We start from the raw sequence: 17,974 nt of genomic DNA, 5'->3' as shown, positions 1-17,974 counted from the left end.
GCATGCAACCTATTCCTGTGTGGCTCTGAGATAGGTACATTGAATTGTCTTTATGGAGGAGCATGTCGCTGCTGGGTAATGGAGCGTGATGAGCACTTTGTGTCAAGCTCAGCTGTCCCAACAGATAAGACCCAAGCCACCACTAACAGTTGGTGTCATATTTCCACCTTAGCATTGCAACGGAAGTTCAAACTGCTCCACAGTACAGTGCAGCGTATCTTTATCATGAATCTGTGCCTCTATTTCGCAACTGGTGCATTCAGCAGTCGCAGGTTTGAATTTATAAATGCCAAAAAAAATAAAAAATCTCTTGGTAGAATCATTTTTATAATTAAAAAAATTTATTAACTTATGTTTAATTATGTTTTTAACTGAACTTTTTCATTTATAATTATTCTTCTCATTTATTTTTTGATTAATATAAACTTAAGTTGCTATGACGATTCTATTATTGTAAGAATTATCATTTATCATTAATCAAGAAAAAAATCACAGTATATTGTAATGCAAAAGCTGCATGGAGATACATGCGTTTCTGAAAGTTGTACATTGCTAAAACTTCAAAATAATAAACTAAACAATACTCAGGTAAATCTTTGGTCATTTTTTCAGGATTATTTACTTGATCTAAGAATAATTTCTACAGTGTGGGTCACTTTGTGTCAAAAAGACAAATAGCACGGATTGTATTTCAGTTATTTGGTGATCACAGATCTTTGTGGAAATTACATCTGCTCATATCAGCCTGAGTGTGAAGGACTAGCGCTTCAGGACGCACAGAGAAATTTCCTGTTGAAGCTCAGAGGAAAGGACACACGATCAGATTCCTTTGGTACATGCACAGTAAGTGGACGCATTGGAAGGTGACACTTCAACTGATAAGATGTCCTGCTTCTCTTTGCTTTCCTTCTATTTTGAAGTTTTTGTCTCTCTAACCAGGTATGTTAAATGTTATTGGAAATTTTACCCTCAAACAATGTCAGAAAGGCTTGTTGAGCTGGTCTGCGAGAATCTCAAGCGAGCATTTTGCCCATTACTGCAAGAAAAGAATTGTTATTATTATTAATTATTGTGGCAACCAGCCCAAACAGCAATTAGCAAAACTTACCACTTACACTTTATTGATTCATTAAATCTATTACACACTTCTGCACATTGAGCCAAGTGGAAATTTCTTTTCTTCCATATGGTAGAGTTAATGAAACTCTCTAAGACTGTTCTGTTTGCGTTGACACTGGGAACCTTCCTACAAAATTACGAAAAAAGAAGTTGCATAGTTTAAAATACGATAATCAAAGGAAATATAAAAGCTGTGAGGACATAAAAAAAAATAAAAATAATGGGTGTTAATTTATTGCTGGGGACCAGTTATTTTCCATTTCAGTGTAATTAATTACAAAGAACTTGAACTTATTAATTAAAGTAAGTTTTTCATTGTGCATTAAATAAAGTGAAAATGTAACATTACAGTATGTGCAGTCTAAGAAAAAAATACATTTTTTTTGTAGATTGTCTATTCAAGCTACTGTATGTGTCTTGCATAAATCATCTGGAGAAAAATAATGTACCCTCTAGCATATAAAACAATGCAAATGTTGAATTCTTTTCTCTTGGGATTTTAAAAAGTTGTTTCATGGCTCTTCTCTCATATATTACTGTTTGCTTAGACGTTCTGTAAGATTAAGTTACAGTGGTTACAGGTTTAACAAGGATGTTCAAACCCTCAGTGTCTACATTGGTTACACCCTGGGTTTGAAGGTTTAATGTCTTGCTTCTAAGAAATAGGAAATGCACCTGCTTACTGGCAGAAGACATGCACAAGCTTCTTTACTGGATCTGAAAATCTCCTTTAAATCAGAAAATACAGAATAATGACATTTACTAGATTTGCTCTTTTGCCTTTTAAGAATTCACTTATAGCCAGAGCACCAATAAAAGCTTTCAGGACAAAACAATTATACACAATTACATTATGTGTCATTTATATGACATTAAATGAACATTGCTTATGAGGTTCTGCATGTTCACTGAGTAACAACAGAGATCATTCTTTACTTCAGGCATTTTATTTTGCCCTGGAGCAGATGAAATGCAGCATATTGGGGGCTGGATATATCTGTTCCACAAATGGACCAAATCAACAAACCAAATGGAGCTGGGCGATATATATATATATATATGTTAGTTGATTTGTTTTGGTATATTAAAAAGCTATATATTTATGGATTGCTTTGTTGATGTAAAAGGTGTAAAAGTTTTTTCCCCCCAAATCAGAGGTAAATTCTTGCCAAACGTCCACCGACTGAACAGTTTTGAATCGATTCAATAAAATGCACAGTTTGAATTGATTCGTGAAAATAAACTCACCATCTAACGCTGTTTTTACTGAAGTTTAAAGGGGTGGTTGATTATGATTTAGCTTTTTTAATTTTAGTTAGTGTGTAATGTTGCTGTTGGAGCATAAACAACATTTGCAAAGTTACGATGCTTAAAGTTCAATGCAAAGGGAGATATTTTCTTTTAAAGAATTCTCTGTTTTAGGACTACAACAAATGGCTGGTAGGGACTACAATGAACTTCTTTCTGGGTTAGTGACATCACTAACCCTAAAATTTACATAAACCCTGCCCCCTAGAACATGCAACAAATAGGGGTAAGGCCATGTTGGGCTGCTTTAGAGAAGAGTTGTTGTAGTAGAGTGTTGCCATGCCGTCATTTTACACCGGACTGCTTCACAAATGAGGGTCAATTCAATGCTGGATTTGCACAAAAGATTAACATGACGGCACATGCTAGTCGAGGAGTTGAATCAACTCCACAGCAACTACATAAATTTATCCACTAACCGTTCAGAAACATTCAGATGCATTCTAAAAGTTGTAACTTCTTTCCCCGTCTCTCCATCAGTGTCAGACTCTGGGTTGAACGATGTAAGGCTGAACACGTTACTGACAATCGTCATTTTTGGCTGTGTGAGATTCTCCAGCTTTGTTGTTGTTAAGCATCTGAAGCATGAGCTGTTAAAACTCCGCCATCTTCTGGAAAGCGAGTGGGAGCAGCAGCTCATTTTCATTTAAAGGGACACACACAAAAACAACATTTTTTTAAGCTGTAATAGCTATAATAAATTATCTGTGGGGTATTTTTAGCTGAAACTTAACAGATACATACATGGAAACAGCTGTGATTGCAATTCAGATGCTATAAATTAAACATTACACAATTACACACTAAAAAAGCATTAAAATTATGATACTCAAATTGTTTAACATCATCAGCAAAATCCTCACAAATGTAATGTTAAAATTCAATATCATTGCCAAACACTTTTTTATGAGTTTGTCATTACCATTTATAAACTAACAACAACCTCAGATTCATGAGCACACAGTGAATTGGCAGACTGAATAGAAGACAAATTGTCTTAAATGTAGGAAAGAAATGTTTGATGGAAAAAGTTTGACCAGCCGCCCCTAACGGAAGTGAGGCAAACTCAATTATTTCTCACCCGATTGACATTTCTGTCCAAGCTCTGCCTCAGAAAGTATGCACATCGTCCAAGCTAATAACAGTCCTTTCCGTAACTGCAGTAGAAGCATTGAGCGCATTTGTCAGAAATGTGGCTGCTCATTGCACAGAGACAGGAAGGCGAAAAGTCTGGGTCTTAATTACAGGGCAATGGCATACCTCTACAGGGCAGAGTCGAGTGGATCAAGTTGGACTGAGTGGGAGAATGCCTGGAAGATTAGCTGTAGGCGACAAGGTCCTATAGGAGAAAGAAAGAGAGAGAGAGAGAGAGAGAGAGAGAGAGAGCAGGGCTTCGGGATGGAAGATAGGTGACTGGTGGAAGGATGGGGGTTGTGTGTCAAAGTCTCAAAGGAGATCCATGCTGATGATGCTGACATTGGCCTGTCTACCACTCAATGAGCCAACACCTGTCAAGAGACTGTAATCAGAGTCAGACAGACAGAACGAAAGAGAGACAGACTTGAGTTTTCAGTTATTGTTGAAAACAGCGAGAAGATTCACAGGAGAGATAGGCACAGACGGTGCCCTCATGATATGGACAGTAACAGCTTTTTGGCCCATGATGACATTGTCCAAATCAATTTAAGGAGGTATAAATACCTGACACATGACAGGTCTATAAATGATTTAGAATACATATAACTTTTTCACAGTGCAATAGACATAGGACAGGAAATGATGAGGAAAAGTCGGGGGGAAAGAAAAATCACGTGAGCACTAATTGATAGACCACTTTTTGTTTATATATATATATATATATGCAAAGGTAAGTATCACCATTACTTTCGCTTATTAAAAGGATAGTTCACCCCAAAAATGTCATTATTTACTCACCCTTATGTCTTTCCAAAACCTGTAAAGCTTTCATTCTTCTGAAGGAAATAAAAGAAGATATTTTATCTCTTCTTGTCAATTCAATGAAAACATGGAAGAAAGAAATTCATCTAGGATACAGGTTTAGAATGTCAATGATAACAGATTTTTCATTTTTGGTTTAAACTAGAAACTTGACACATAAATCATCCTGCATTCTTTGATCTATGAAAATACTTCTTCAATTTGTGACTTGAGAAGAGGTGTGTTCTTACTTATATTAAACAATATCTGACTAAAAACTGTGCAAAAAAAAAATCCATTGAATTACAGTATGAGAGGAGGATACCTGGCAACACCTTTGCATCATGGAAGTGACTTGTGGGCAGACAAACACCACTTACAATATCTTCATAAAATGTAAAAAGCTAGTTTTTATTATTATAGAAAAGTAGAACAACTTCAGAAAATAATTGGAAGTAGGGGGTTGTGGGACTGTGAAATAACACACAACACACAGAGCACATGCACCACCAGGTAGGTCAGGTCTCTGGCCAAAAACAACATAGTATTCCATAAAAATGTTCATGTACTTTATTCATGTAAGACCCAGTATGCTTTACTCAGGTCTAATGAAAGAGGAACTCTAGTATTAGCTTCCAAGAGCCTGAGTGAACTGTTATAGCAGGTTCTACTACTAAACTTACCTTTGACTGTCTGGAGCTAGCAGTATTGGAAATGATGTTGATCATGGACAGTTCTGTGCATCATCACCTTTAGCCACTGGCTCCATCCACCGCGGTGCTCTAACAAGCGCAACTGGGATCTTATCACACTACTTCTTTTCACGCATTATAATAATGTATTCTCTTCACTACCAGTGCTAGCCTCCACACCACTGGTGAATGACAACCCTTACCATCCCATAAAACTTTTACAATTTTATATTTATGTTTTGGTGGATTTATGCAACAAGTATCAAATATTTGTCAGTCTGTGTTCTGGAGACAAACACTAGGCTGCCAAAATAAACAATTGATGGTACAATATCATGGATGGATGGATGGATGGATAGATGGATAGATCGCAAGACCTTCGTTCATCTTCGGAAAACAAATTGAGATATTTTTGATGAAATCTAAGAGGTTTTTATCTCCCATAGAAAGCAACGAAATTACCACATTCAAGGTCCAGAGAAGCACTGGATGCACTGGCCTACACCACTGCTTATGTTACACAGAGCACGTCTTTTTAGCATTTAACTAAAAATATTCAATGGCTAAATCACAGCCTAGGTACATTAAATTGGACATCTGTTGGTATTTTAAGCATTAAATGGGGTAAATTCCCTGTTTTGGGTTGACCAGCGCAAAAAGATATAAGTTCACGCTCCTTTTCTTCGCTCCACTGCCATTGAAAGTCAGCCATCTTGTTTGAAGTTTTTTCTGAAATCTCCAAGCCATTCACATGATCTGCTGCTAGCATTCTGATTGGAGGATCTCAAAAAATTGCCCACAACCTAAGTATCCAGATAGAAATTTGTTGCTCATTCTCAGTGGGAAAGGTCTTGTGGGTTTGGAACGACATGAGGGTGAGTACTTAATGACAAAAGTTTCATTTTTGGGTAAACTGACCCTTTAAGCATCAAAATTGCATTTGGGTATTTCCATCCAAAATGTAATGCAATATCTCAAAATTTTCCATCCTAATCACATTAAACCATGAAATTCTTCAGTTACTAACAAAGTCAACCAGCAATTTTTTTATGTTCATTTTGGCCCACACTCCTATTGCTTTTCTCCCTGAGACCACCAGTGTTTTTGACTCTTGAATCTAGCATTATCATCGTATTATCATGTATAGTGTACTGTATGTACATTAAAATTCCATTCTACACTGTAAATAAGGTCTTGCGCTGTCTATTGTAACTGAACGACGACTATGTATTCGTGCACTTTACCTCTGCACTGAATTTCCTCTATGTAATCAATAAAGTACAGCAATACATCTTCCTGCCTATCTAGGTAAAGCACTTGGAAAGTGCTTAAGCAAGCAGGAACCAAGCTCAAAGATCACTTCATATGCAAAGTGTGAAACTGGCATATGGTACAACTATCACACTCAGCTTGTCTGACTCAGAAACAGTTATGTGATGCCTCACAAATTGCTTTCGGTGTCCCTTTTACCCTGAAATATCCAAATCACTCCATCTCCATTGCTGAGAGTTGGGTAGACCAACTCCTTTCCCCTTAGTAAAAGATAATGAGGACATTCAAATGTGACTTATCCCGTTATTATAGACATGAGTAAGCTATCTGCCTTCTCACCGTCTCTTAATCAGGTCTCACGGGAGAGCTGCTCAATTGTGTGAACATTAGCACTCCACATTGACATTTAGCTATTACAGTATGTCGAGTTCAACTGTGTGAGAACTACACGGGTATTTTAAGATGTTCCCTCTTGTGCCCAAGCCTTTTCTTGTGAAATCGGGACTGGCCCTCTCTCCTGTGGGGGTACTCAAGGCGTTCATGGAGTTCATTAAGTCTTTTGTCATCGGAAGTGCTGATGGGGGACATAATGTGTATTATTATCCACTTCTGTTGTTTTAAGTGGTTGGTGTCTGTCCTCTCTGGAAGGGGAGATGATGTCTGAGTTATTGACAAAGCTACAACACAAAAGGAACCAGGGATACAGTTACCCTTTTATTGAAAGAGTATATGACCATGCTACAGTATCATGTCAATCATCTAAATTATCTCATGCCTGGAATTCAAGACTACATCCTTAAAATGCCCCCGTTATTTTCCCATAAACCTCTGATAAGATACACCTAAGATCAAAATGAACACTTATTAACCACCAATTCAACAGAAAAAAACAGGTTACAAAGTCTAATTCAAAATGTGCAATATAAAATGTACTAATAATTTATTATTATTATTATTATTTTTTTAATGATTTTGAAAGGAACCTCTTAAGCTCACCAAGGCTGCTTTTATTTGATCAAAAATACAGTGAAACCAGTAATATTGTGAATATTACCATAACAAATTAAAATATTTTAAAATTTAATTTATTCCAGTGATAGCAAAGCTGCCATTCAGCAGCCATTACTCCAATCTTTAGTGTCACATGATCCTTTGGAAATCGTTTTAATGTTGATTTGGTGCTCAGGAAACATTTCTTAACACTAGCAAAACAGTTGTGCTGCCTATTTTTTTTTTTTTTGAAATAGAATACTTTTGTAACATTAAGTCTCTCTTTACTGTCACATTTGACCAATTTAATGCATCCTTTCTGAATAAAAGTGTTAATTTATTTTAAAAAATCTTACAGATCCTGAACAGTATTGTATATGATTATTATAGAGTGAAACAATGGTTACAAATAACAGCTAAACAATTGTTATAGAAAGAAAAAAATATAATTTTAAGTACAAAACAACACAAAATATGATTTCATGGTCTGTAAGAAATATTTACAGCCAGTAAATTCTCTCATTTCATCCGCAATTTGCAAGTGTAGTAAAAAGTTAATTTTGGACCTTGGATACACCTGCATATGCTCCTTTTTTCATAATTCCACTGCTAGGTCAATTTCTCTTTTCCTTCTCATTTCTTCCACCTCCTCATGAACGCAATCTTAAGAAACTGACCCCAGGTCATTAATATGCAAAAGAGGCTCTGTTTCCCAACTGAGGACTTATTGGAGCGTGTCCCCATGTCTTTATGAGTACAATAATGTGTTGCCTATGACACTGAGTGTGTTATAATCAGCTGACACGTGGGGAGGAGGAGTGTGGAGCGAGGTGGAATGGAGCAGGCCCCCTGGAGGGTGAGAGATGGAAGTAGCGCTCTCTTCAAGGATCCTAGCAAATCTTATAAAGGATCGGTGGCCTCTGGGGCTGAGGAAATGAAAGTTTGCTTCCTCTTTTAGAACAGGTGCTGTAACTTTTAGGCAGTGATAAGTTAAACATAGTCTGAAGGCTGGCCTAAAAACACTGCTCTTCCAGGGGACTGCAAACCTCAGATGGAGGAGAGATGAGGTTCCAGGACTATATGTTATGAATGGGGTAAAGTTGCAGCTGTTTTTGCATATTTCATATGGAATGCTTAGTGGTCAGGTTTGTAGTCAGGTGGGTTTTTATAGTTCTTATAGATCCAGATTAGTTTGCTAAAGTGCTGACACAGTCATACAGTGGGGTTAAAAAAGTTTATTTATCTATTGATCTTTATTGTTTAACAATATGGATTTCACATTTATTTTTTCATTACAAAATAATTACTGGCACCCTCAGGTTTGCGACCTACAAAAAAGTTAAATTATTGAGCCAGTAAGTAAACAAAAATCCATGTTGACATTCACATGCTTGCCTTTCTTCAAGCTATTGGTGGTATGTCTGGGGTGCAAAACTCAGTTCCTGGAGAGCCACAGTTCTGCAGAGTTTACGCCTAACCCCGCTCCAACACACATCGGCTGCGTCCAAAAGCTTAAAAATGCGGTGGATAAAAATCAGTGGATATATTCCAAGGAAGGAAGGCATCAAGGCATATCCGAATCCAAAGTTAGCTTTATTTTCCATCTCCTGAGATACCTTTGTATCTTTATTTAGCATATTTAAATACATGCTGTAGGACTATTTACTCGGAGTGATCTTGTAGCCAGACAGATCAGCTCTTATATGGTGATCCCAGGCAACCACGAGTATTCCTCAGACCGGAAGTCACCTGTAATTTAATGTTTCAACCATAGATGTCGATAGAGAGCCTAGATTTCTGTATTTTCCCTTTAAACCTGGAAATAAACAAAAGCCGCTTTTCCACCGTCAGGCCGAACGGTTCTAAGAATGGTAAAGAATGGTTCCAGTTGTATTTCCACTTGAGCTTGGTTCGGCAAGGCACAATTACAAACTGTCCTTGGCCTGGAATTCTCAGCACAGTTAGCTAACCATATCCGTACCGACTGGGCCGATTCGGCATGAAATGGAATGGTTAAGCAACGAGAACGGTTTGGCCTGAGTGTGGAAAAGTGGCTAAAGTTTTTAGGAGTTTTAGGTTTTTAAAAATGTTTTAAACATTTTTGACATAAAAGGATACCAACATTCTTCCGTGCGCCACCAAAACATCCTCCCAGTGGCGTTTTCAACTCAGTCCAGAGCATTCTGTTAGCCTGACAGGCACCTAGCAAGATACCTTTAAAAAAAAAATTCTAATCTAACTTCTAGAAGCAAATCAAACTAGGTTTGAACATTTTTGTGAAGGAGTTTGACTGCTTATAATGATAAGACAATATTAGCTTTTAATTTTTTAGAATCCTTTTATAATAGCAAAGGCAAAAGCAAACCAGCAGTCATAAAATTGTTCAAGGAGTTTCAGAGATGGGTGCATTAGCAGTGGAAAAGGATTACTTAAAAGCACGAATCATTCAGACAAAAAAAAAAAAAAAAATCTGCAGGAGATGTAAAATAGAAAGTAAATAGTTTTCACATGGTTGGTTTCATTAAAGCAATACAGCAACCTTACTCAGTAAAGTAAATTAGCAGAATTGTATTTGCTCTTTTACCCTTGCCCAAAGCAAAGGCTTAATCTCAGTTGTCTAAGCCTACATCGACACAGCACTGCTATAGCTAAATGGTAACGTCACCTTTAAGCCAAGAACGTAAAATTGTTTGTTAAAATGTGTATGTGTGTGTGTGTGTTTCTGGTCTCAGGTAGTCTTTAAAAGAGCTCGACTTTGATTGATAGCTTATCTCCATCACCCTCCAGATGTCACAACAAAAACAGCCCAGGCCAGGGCTCAGGTTCAAAACAAAGATTCAATTCCTAATGTGCCCACATTTATCGCCTCCGTGAGGCAAGGCTATATCTCCCCTGAGTCATTTTGTAGGTGTGTACCTGTCCGTTTGTGTGCGTGAAAGATTGTGTACGTCAAAGGCAGCGGTAGCCTGTATCTTCTCGGTTGTGACTTCCTGGACAGATCATACCTGGACGGCAGATTCAATTCAGCTGTTGATCACTCCCTCCCTCGCACATTTCAGAAAAGAGTCAAAGGTTGAGGTGGGAATATTGATCGGTGCAAGCGAGCCATTTTTTTTTTTGCTCTGCTCTCAGATCGAACGTCTCAGAGACTGCTGTACTTGTACGCGATGGGGTAATCGGTCACATGCTGAAGAGATAGAGTGGATTAGAACTGAATCGGTTGCCCTTTTTCGAAGCTGAAAATTCTGTCATCAGTTCCTCATCTTCATGTCGTTCAAAACCTATAAGACTTCCGTTCATCTTCTGAACACAAATGAATATGCTTTTTTATTTTTATCTGAGAGATTTCTGTCTCTCCACTGAAAATCTATTCACCAAAACTCTGATGCTTCAAAACATTCAAAAAGAGATCGTAAAATAAATCCAATTGAGTGGTTCAATCCTGAAGAGTCTTCTGAAGAGATCGCTTTATATGATGAACAGATTTAATTTAGGCTTTTATTAACTTATAAACATTGATCAGCAGTGTTGGGGAAAGTTACTTTTAAAAGTAATGCATTAAAATATTGCGTTACTCCCTAAAAAAGTAGCCAATTGCGTTACTTAGTTACTTTTTATGAAAAGTAATGCATTGCATTACTTTTGTACTTGTCTGGGCTGGGCTTGCTTGTTTGATTTTTAATAACAACAAAAAAGTATTTTTTGCAAATGTTAAGACCCTTTCACATCAAAAGTGAAATGAATAAGCCTCAGGCTTTGCTTATTAGTATGGTTATATTAGATCACTGAAGGTCAGCAGCAAAGACATTAGTTAATAAAGTGAGAACGGAAGTTCAAACATGCTTGCTTGACCTGCAAGAACCAATAAGGTTCATTCTCGTGTTACACCAGCATGTTTGAGCTTCCGCAAGAGCCAGCAAGATTCATCCTCGAATGTCAACAGTCATGCCAGTAGTTTGAGGTTAGCTGAGGTTTGTTCTCGTGTGACAAGCAGGTACAGTTGAGCTTCCATTTCCTACCATATTTGAGTGCTCTACATAATGTTTGCTAATCAATGTTTATATGTGATTAAAAGCCTAAATTAAACCTTTTCAACATATAAAGTGATCGTGTCTCTTCGGAAGACTTGGATTAAACCGCTTTTTGAACGTTTTGAAGTGTCAGAGTTTTGGGTGAATAGACTTTCAATGGAGGAACAAAAATCTTTCAGATTTCACTAAAACTATTTTCATTTGTGTTTCAAAGATGAACAAAAGTCTTGTGGGTTTGGAATGACATGAGAGGGAGTAACTGATGACAGAATTTTCATTTTTGGCAAAATATGCCTTTTACACTGCTCATTTCTGTTCAACTCCGCTGACAGGACCATGCAGCCTCTAAATACCCCACCTCCCTGACTTCAGCCATCCCCAAGTCTCCATCTCTCTTTCTAGAGCTGCTAAGCTTTAAACATTCCGGTCATGGTTGGGCAAAGTGCGCACTGTCAGTTTTATTTATAAACCTGGCTGCCCCAGTCTTTCATACGGACAGCAGGCCGCCAACCCCCCCACGTACATACCGGGAGAAAGCAGGAGTGGCGGGAAGATACCATTCACCTCTGAAAGACACAACCAAATGCTTCGGCGGCCATGCGTCCCGCCTGATGTTAATGAGACGACGTTAGCAGGGTGTTAAGAAAGCGAATACAATGAGGCTGAAAGGCTCGGCTGCGCACAGTGTGAACTGAATTCATGCGCCAGGTGCCACTAGCCCACCAGCTTTTCTATAAGAACCTTCTCGTGGTAAAAGACACTGAAGCGGTGAATGTTTGAAGGCACCTGAGGCAAAAAGTCAGAGCACTGTGACAGTGGGCTTTGATAGGCACAAGCCAAATGATGATTCTCTCGGCAGGTGGGGGCGTGCAAATGAACCGAGAAAGCCGTCACAAGACGCGCATCCTCACCAGAGAACTCAAACTATGTATTAGAGAGACATAATGGGGACAATGGCATGCAGCCACATACTCCTTTAAGACTTATGTGGCCTAATCAACGCTGAGCGCATGTTGATGTCACTCATTAGGCCGATGTATTCATCGGACTGGACGTGCTGTGCGTTTCGCTCTGTAAATTGTGTCAACCTGCACTACGTGCCACCCATTAATGTGAAAGAATAGGTGTAGCTCATTAAGTAATTGTTGTAGTGTTTGAATGCTAATGCTATTAGCTTTAATTAGACCTCTTAATTTGCTAGAGGGTTATAACTCAGCCGGCAGGAACATGAATCATATGAATCAAATTTAGAAAGCATTGTTGCCTATCATATTATGCCACTGCAGCTGTTTGCAAAACAACAATTAAAATACAAATACAAAACATGGTTTATTGAATCAATCTTGAATGCAAAATGGCGATATATTACAGAATTAGACTCTCTTACACTAGGTATGCTTGCCAACAAAGTCATTTTAATTCAATATGACTTTATGAGTGTAAAATTTCATTTGATTTTTGGTGAAGTGCAACATTTTTTGCCATGTACAGAATACAAACACACAAATTAAAATGAACGTAATGCCCTTAACTCTTAACATACAAATTGTACTTTTATCATTATAGCAACACTGTGAAATCAAATTGAATTGTTTCAGAACAGGTTTTAATGAGTAGGGAAGATGCCTGAAATCAGGGTTGCCAAGTCTGCGGTTTTCTTTTTGGGCTACTTTTAAACTGTTGCCGCAGGTTGATTTTTTCCCCCTGCGGGTTAAAGGTTTGACATATTGCATAAATTATATTTGACTGAAATGCTTGTATTGAAATATTTTATATTCTACCAATGATAAAACTGTACTAGATGTCAAATTTTGCTAAGGATAGTTTACCCAAAAATGAAAATTATCCCATGATTTACTCACCTGGTTTTTAAGGGGGTAATGTTAATGTTTTTAGATTTGTGGAGTAAAAATTGTAGTTTTTATTGTAAAGTTAAAAGATAAAATTAGTCCCTTGGAATCTTCTTTCAGACGAACACAATCGGAGATACTGTATATTTAAAAAATATCCTGGCTCTACCAAGCTTTATAATGATAGTGAACAGGGGGCCTGTTTTGAAGCCCCCCCAAAAATGTATCCATCTATCATGAATAAAGGCCTTCTGAAGTGAAGTGTTGGGTTTTTGTAAGAAAAATATCCATATTTAAAACTTTTTGATGGATGGATACATTTTTGGGGGGGCTTCAAAACAGGCCCCCCGTTCACTATCATTATAAAGCTTGGTAGAGCCAGGATATTTTTTTAAATATGCAGTATCTCCGATTGTGTTCATCTGAAAGAAGATTCCAACGGACTAATTTTATCTTTTCACTTTACAATAAAAACTGCAATTTTTACTCCACAAATCTAAAAACATTAATCTCTCATTAACAAATAAGACACAAAAACTTGATATTCAACATGTCATGGATCATTTTTCCAGAGACACAAATCATATTACCCAATCTTACCCTACATTTCTTGTTTATGTTTGCAAAACTTGCTGATACAATGGTAAAGTGTTGTCAGGACATTGCTATGCAATTGCAAGGATGTTGCTGAATGAAAAAAATTTGCAATGTATGTAGTCATAGAGTTTTCTACATACCAACAAAACTGTGTTCAGGACTGCCATTTCTCTGCAAGTATGTGCCATGGGCAGGTGGGAAGAGCTCTGAGGAGGCACAATCCACATAGCACAGTAGAATCCAGCAATACCGGCACATCCTTGCAACGCGCCATCTGCCTTAGGCTAAATAGCCTGGCCGAGATAGCCCACTTTTGACATTACTAGTCTCAGGCCTGTTCAAATCAATATCTTTGCAATGATGTAGTGCACATCTTTATTGTAAAGCTGGTAGGTGCTTGTTTTATAGATCGACATTTTCCATCATTTAAATATGTGATCTCACAGCACCAAACACGCTCAATGAATATTGAACTGTTGATTGAATCCGCATGGGATTAAAAATAAATAACGGAAGGCAAAATCATTTCCAGGAATCTCTGGCTGATTTGCTTCATGTAATAAATCATTTTGTGAGCAACAAAGCGATGTATCTGTCAGTGGACATCAGTTCCACCAAACGAACACAGCTATATACAAGCAATGGCTGCTGTCAGTCACACACAAAACAATACAGACAAGCGCGCATGCTTACATACACTCGAGATGTAAGGGACTACTAGAACCAAGCTATTCAAAATCTTTGAACCATATTAAATCATGACACCATACACATAGTATAAACAATGTCTGCACCAGATCTCGGCGTCTACAATTGTGTTTGAGCAAGTACTTTTGAAGTTGCAAACCATGCAAACCAACTAATCCGAGCCAATAAAAAGCCTTCGGATAGCTTCTGTCTTCAGGTTATCTCCATATACTTGCTCCTGCAGATGGTTTCAACAAAATAAACAACAAAAAATGTCTATCCAGAGACTTTTCTGGCATTGCAAATCCAATTCTGGTTATTCTGATTTTCACTCTGTTTTTTGCCAGAGGGCCACAGATTGTATTTCCTTGAACAAAACAGCTATGACTTGGTTGGATATATTTGCTCAGTGATGCTTAAACAGCATTTACTGCCTCACCAGTCCACACGCCATCGTAGCCGGAGGGAGGATTGCCGCACTGAGAGCCATCTAAATGTAGCCTATCAAGTTAGCACTTGTTAAATTGGTGCCAACTATACATTATGAAGGAGAAGAAGAAATCGAATAACTTTGTAATTTTGAGAGAGTCCCTGGATTTTATTGTGGCAAATACACAGAAAATCCTTGCAGCACAAAACAGGCTAATTCTGTCATCCGGCATTTACAAGGGACGAGATGGAAATAGTAATATGACACGGCCTTGATTAAGATGATAAGACACAGAATTCTATTTTTTCATTCGTTTTTTTTCTTTAGACTTCCATCCCCAACAATTCCCACTCCATTTGCACAAATTAGGCGGATGCAAATTGCTTTATGAGCAACTGTATGAATGGTAATGCAGTTCTGAGTGGGTGAGATGAGAAAATGAACATGGAACCATTCAATCAAGTGACACATTTCAGTCAGAGCCATTTGTCAGTGTCACATTTCTTTATATTTGATCCACGAGGTAAGAGTGTTATGCAGAGATCATTTGTCTTCATCAAGTATGAGAGGTGACTTCGCTCTTCTGCCCACTGAGCTGTCAGTCTGCTAGTCCCTCTGACTCGAGAAGCAAGAAAACCAGTCAGTTTCACAGTGGATGTGCACTCTCCAGTTTATCTGCGTTGAAATGTATTATAACATGAATAATCGCAAATCACTAACTCGGAATTTGACAAATGGAGTGCTGAATCATCCCCTACAAAAAGTACTGTGGCTGTACCATTGTAGAGAATGCATACAGTATATATGGTATATTAATTAGCAATTAGCAAAAATGACAGTAAAGACTTTATAAGTTTATAATGTTACAAAAGATTTCTATTTTAAATAAATTCTGTTCTTTTGAAGTTTCTGTTCATCAAAGATTACACAAAAAATATTGAACAGAGCACAACCTTTTTTCATCATTGATAATGATACTATAGGAAGAAGTGTTTCTTGAGCATATTAGATCAACATATTACAATGATTTCTGAAGGATCATGTGACACTGAAGACTGGAGTAATGATGCCATCACAGGAATAAATTACATTTTTAAATATATTAAAATAGGTTATTTTAAATTGTAGTAATATTTCACAATATTACCCTGTATATCTGATCAAATAAATGCAGCCTTTTTGAGCATAAGAGACTTTAAGAAAATGTCCAACCCCAAACTTTTGAACTTTAACTGCACAAGTTTTATGATATTTTTATTGTGCCTTTATGTCCTTTTTAAAGCTTTAAAACTCCCATTCAGTGTCATTGAATACAGTGGAAAACAATGGGGAAAAAAGTGGAAAACAAGATAAATATTATCACTACATAATTTGAGGACATACTGAAAATGAGTCATGAAAAATGATGAATTGTTCTCTTCTTAATAGGTATGAAAAACACATTTGGTCTCTGAAATGATAAGCCTGGAAATGACAATGACAATACACTCACTACTATATTTTATACATTTCTCTGTCACACGTCTCTCTCACACACAGAAGGCTATTTCTTCTGTGCTAATGTGTTAAAGCTGTTGACAAGTTGGCTGCATAATGCTCTTGCACACATCTCTGCATTTGCCTCTGTATAAAGAGGATTTGAAGAGATGAATGTTTGCTGGAATTCTGGTTATTCAGTTGGAAAATTTCAAATGGTGGTCATGGCTTCTTACTATGGCACTAATGCCAGACGTGTTAAGTGTTAGTCATGATTCAGGGCACAAAATAAGAGCCCCAGGCTTAGCGGTTTAACACACACACACACACAGTTGGACTATCTTTATCTCTATATTTACCTTTGATAACAGTTGATACAAAAGTTTCTCAGGAATTTAAAGGGACAGTGCACCCAAAAATGAAAATTCTACATTTTCATTATCCACGAAGCAGACGCTTTCATCCAAAACGACTTACAGTAGCAGAACATAAGTAATTTGTCAGAGAGCCAACATTATTCGTCGTATACAAACAATATTCGTAGTACACTGTATCAGTCATCATTCACTCACCCCAAGTTCCTTTTAAAAGTAATGCATTACAATATTGTGTTACTCCCTAAAAAGTAACTAATTGCGTTACTTAGTTACTTTTTATGGAAAGTAATGCGTTATGTTACTTTTGTGTTACTTTTTTTCATCTGGGATGGGCTGCTTGTTTTTATAACAACAAAATAGTTCTGGCAAATGTAAAGGCCCTTTCAAACCAAAAGTGAAATGAATAAGCCTCAGGCTGAAGGAAATGCAAATTCACGCCTGTACAGTAGAGGGCGCAGCTCAAACAAACCTTTCAGCTGTGCTGACATTCTGGAATACAGAAGAATACAAAGCAGGAGAATTAGTAATGAGTAAATGTTTGCTTACCTTTATTGTAGAAAAGCCTAAATTCAATCTGTTCATCATACAAAGCCATCGTGTCTCTTCAGAAAATTTGGACTAAACCACTCAATTCATATGGATTAGTTTTACAATCTCTTTATAAGCTTTTTGAAGCATCAAAGTGGTAGTCACGTAGCTGTCAATGGAGGGACAGAAAGATGAATGAAAGTCTTACGGGTGTGGAACGACATGAGGGTGAGTAATTAATGACAGGATTTTCATTTTTGGGTGAACTAACCCTTTTCTCCCGATTTTTTCTCGACATGGGGACAGGAGAGATGTCAGTCAATAAATGGGAAAACAAAGTAACTTGAGTTACTTTTTTGAAAAAGTAACTCAGATATTTTGTTGTAAATTTAAAAGTAATGCATTACTTTACTAGTTACTTGAAAAAAGTAATCTGATTTGGTAACTTGTGTTTCTTGTAATGTGTTACCCCCAACACAGCCCTTATGTCATTCCAAACCTGTATGACTTACTTTTTTCTTTGGAACATAAAAGAAGATATTTTGGAGCTTTTCAGCACTTTTATTATATGTAAACTGTAAATGGGGTATTCATCAAAAAAGCCAACTTTTGTGTCCAGAAGACAAAATAAAGTCATGGGGAACTACATTAGGGTGAGTAAAATGACATCAGGAGTTTC

The sequence above is a fragment of the Ctenopharyngodon idella genome, chromosome 6 (genome assembly GCF_019924925.1).
Source record: "Ctenopharyngodon idella isolate HZGC_01 chromosome 6, HZGC01, whole genome shotgun sequence".
NCBI classification, from domain to species: Eukaryota; Metazoa; Chordata; class Actinopteri; order Cypriniformes; family Xenocyprididae; genus Ctenopharyngodon; species Ctenopharyngodon idella.
Note: the sequence above shows the minus strand (reverse complement) of the source record.